The sequence below is a fragment of the Leptonychotes weddellii genome, chromosome 1, assembly GCF_054177405.1.
Source record: "Leptonychotes weddellii isolate Sample4059 chromosome 1, ASM5417740v2, whole genome shotgun sequence".
In the NCBI taxonomy this organism is placed as follows: Eukaryota; Metazoa; Chordata; class Mammalia; order Carnivora; family Phocidae; genus Leptonychotes; species Leptonychotes weddellii.
In genome coordinates, this window is record NC_138369.1 from 74,874,895 (window position 1) to 74,877,705 (window position 2,811).

The following is a 2,811-nucleotide window of genomic DNA, read 5'->3' on the forward strand; positions in this document are numbered from 1 at the left end:
TCATCTGTCGATGGACATCTTGGCTCTTTCCACAGTTTGGCTATTGTGGACATTGCTGCTATAAACATCGGGGTGCACGTACCCCTTCGGATCCCTACTTTTGTATCTTTGGGGTAAATACCCAGTAGTTGCAAGCTTGAATTTCAAAACTTTTGCTGTTTCTTTATTTGGCTGCTTTGACCGTGAGGCCATTTGTGGGAAGGGAGGCGAGGAATTCAACCACTGACAGCCTGGGCCTTCCTGAGCAGGGGCTTGCGTGCTGACCAGTGCCTTCCGGAGCTCACCGTGTCTCTGGGTCTGTCCCAGCTCTCCGTGTGGGTGGGCTGTCCTAGTGCAGGATGAGGGCATTTTGACCAAGTAGCTTTGGGTCCTTCACATTGGAAAATTCTACTGTGCTGCATGTCACAGACTTGGCCCAAGGTGCAGGTGCGATCGTATGTCCTGGCAGACTGTCCCCAGACCGTCCCCAGACTGTCCCCATCATGAGGCTCCACCACCAAACTCTCAAGATTTTCTGGAGAATCCATGAACTACTGAAAATGTGTTCCTTCTTATGCCTGGTCAGCCTATTCAAATATAGAATGCTACTACTCTGGCTTCGTTGCCAGTTTCTGGCCAGGAATTTCCCCCCTGCCCCTGAAAATGTGCAGAGAAGATCCATTGTAAGTTTTGTAGTCTCCCATCTCTATAAATCCTGTTTTTCCTTTTGTTCCTTCATTCATTTCACCAACTCCCTAACACATGAGCAAACAATTTGCATGTCCAACAACCAAATAGTGTGAAGAATGGCTATATGTATGAGTTATTATTTTTTTAAAGATTTTATTTATTTATTTGTCAGAGAGATAGCGAGAGCAAGAGAGAGAGCGCACAAACAGGGGGAGAGGCAGGCAGAGGGAGAAGCAGGCTCCCTGCTGAGCAGGGAGCCCAATGCAGGGCTTGATTCCAGGCCCTTGGGATCATGACCTGAGCTGAAGGCAGACACTTAACCAACTGAGCCACCCAGGTGTCCGTGTATGAGCTATTCTTTGACACATTTAAATATCCTTGGAAGATATCCTTGCTAAGTCAAAACAAAGCAAAGCACTCAGAATAATGCTAATAGTATGATTTAATAGATGTAAACATTTCTTTTAAAGATATATTCTGTATATGTAAACATTTATTTGTATATATGTATATATACACAAGTATGTATGTATACAGAAATGCATAAAGAAGAGACTGGAAGGATACATACAAAACTAGTGATAGTGATCACCTCTGGGGAGGGGGTGAGGAGTGCTGGGGTGTTTAGGAGGACTTTCGCATACTGCTCAGGACACCTGAATGCTACGTGAATACCAAATGTCTTAGCTTGGGTTCCCCAGGAACAACCTGCTATGCTATTAGGAAGTGCAAGCCCAGGGAGCAGGAGTGAGGGATGGTTGTGAGTCAGAGGAAGAGGGGGACCCTAGACAAAGATGTTAACAAATCAGCTGTTTTGTTTAATCCCACGGGATCCTTCCAGAAGAAGCTATTAAAACTGCTCAGTCTCAGGACTGTCGAGAGTGGTTTAAACATGGTGGATTCAAAGGAGAAACACCACTCTTACATGTAAAGAAAATTTCACTGTGGGGGCCAGTGGTGTCCAGGTTCACCTTCAAGATTATCCCAAGTGGTTCATTCTTGGAAATGCTGGTTGGGTTTAGTCTTAGCAGCCCTGCTTTCCTTATGACTCCAAGGTCAGAGCCTACGAGCCGAGATACTTATAGGAGGCAGTGGTGACCAAGGTTCTGGCTATCTTTGCTTGGGGGTTTGGGGAGGAAGAAAGTTGTTAAAAAGTACCAGATATAGGAACTCCCATACATGTCTGCCCACGGATGAGGATGACTTCAACATGCCTCACCAAAACATATGTGGGAAGTAGCTATGAAGTTGATATTAATACCCTCAAACCCCACGCTCTCTCTTTAAGTTCTTGGTGGATAGAATCTTCCAGCAAACTAGATGCTAATAAGCATTTCCTTACTTTGTGAGGCATTCATCTGGTTTGGGCTGGCCTTTTTCCAAGGCTACTTTCTCCAGGGGGAAAAATGTCTTTAGGGACCCCATTTATATAGAAAAACTGATTCCCACCTCCTAAGTGTGGCATACGCTTCCTCTGTGATCTGGCTACAGCTTGTCTTACTCTACATCTCCTCACTGCCCCTTGCACACTGTACTACAGCTGTGGTCAGTCCTGTGAAGTCATACGTTCTATCATGGGTAATGTACTATACTGTCCCCGCTGCCAGAATTCTTGTTACCACCCCTCTTCTCTTTCTTTAGGTCACTTCCTTCAAGAAGCCTTCCCTGAACACTCCTCGTCTCCAACTGGATTGGCTTTCCTCACCTTCCCCAGTTATGAAGCTGGCCCTACTGCATCGCAATTCCCTCTTCATGTGTCAGTCTCCACCACTCAGAAAACTCTTTGAAAGGCCCACAATCTTGTTTGCCAGTGCCTCGTAGATGCTTGCCACATAATAGTACTACAGTACTTATTGAATGAAGGAAGAAACTTAATTGTAAGGTTTTTATAGTTTGTCGATAGTATTTATAGTTTACTACTAACATAATTAGGGTTAAAATCCAGTTCATTACCAGAGAACGAAAAGACAAGCCACACACTGGGAGAAAATATTTGCAAAGGACCCATCTGATAAAGGACTGTTATCCAAATACACAAAGAGCACTTAAACCTCAGTAATGAGAAAACAAGCAACCTGATTAAAAAGTGGACAAAAGATGTGAAGAGAAACCTCACCAAAGAAGAGATACAGATGGCAAATA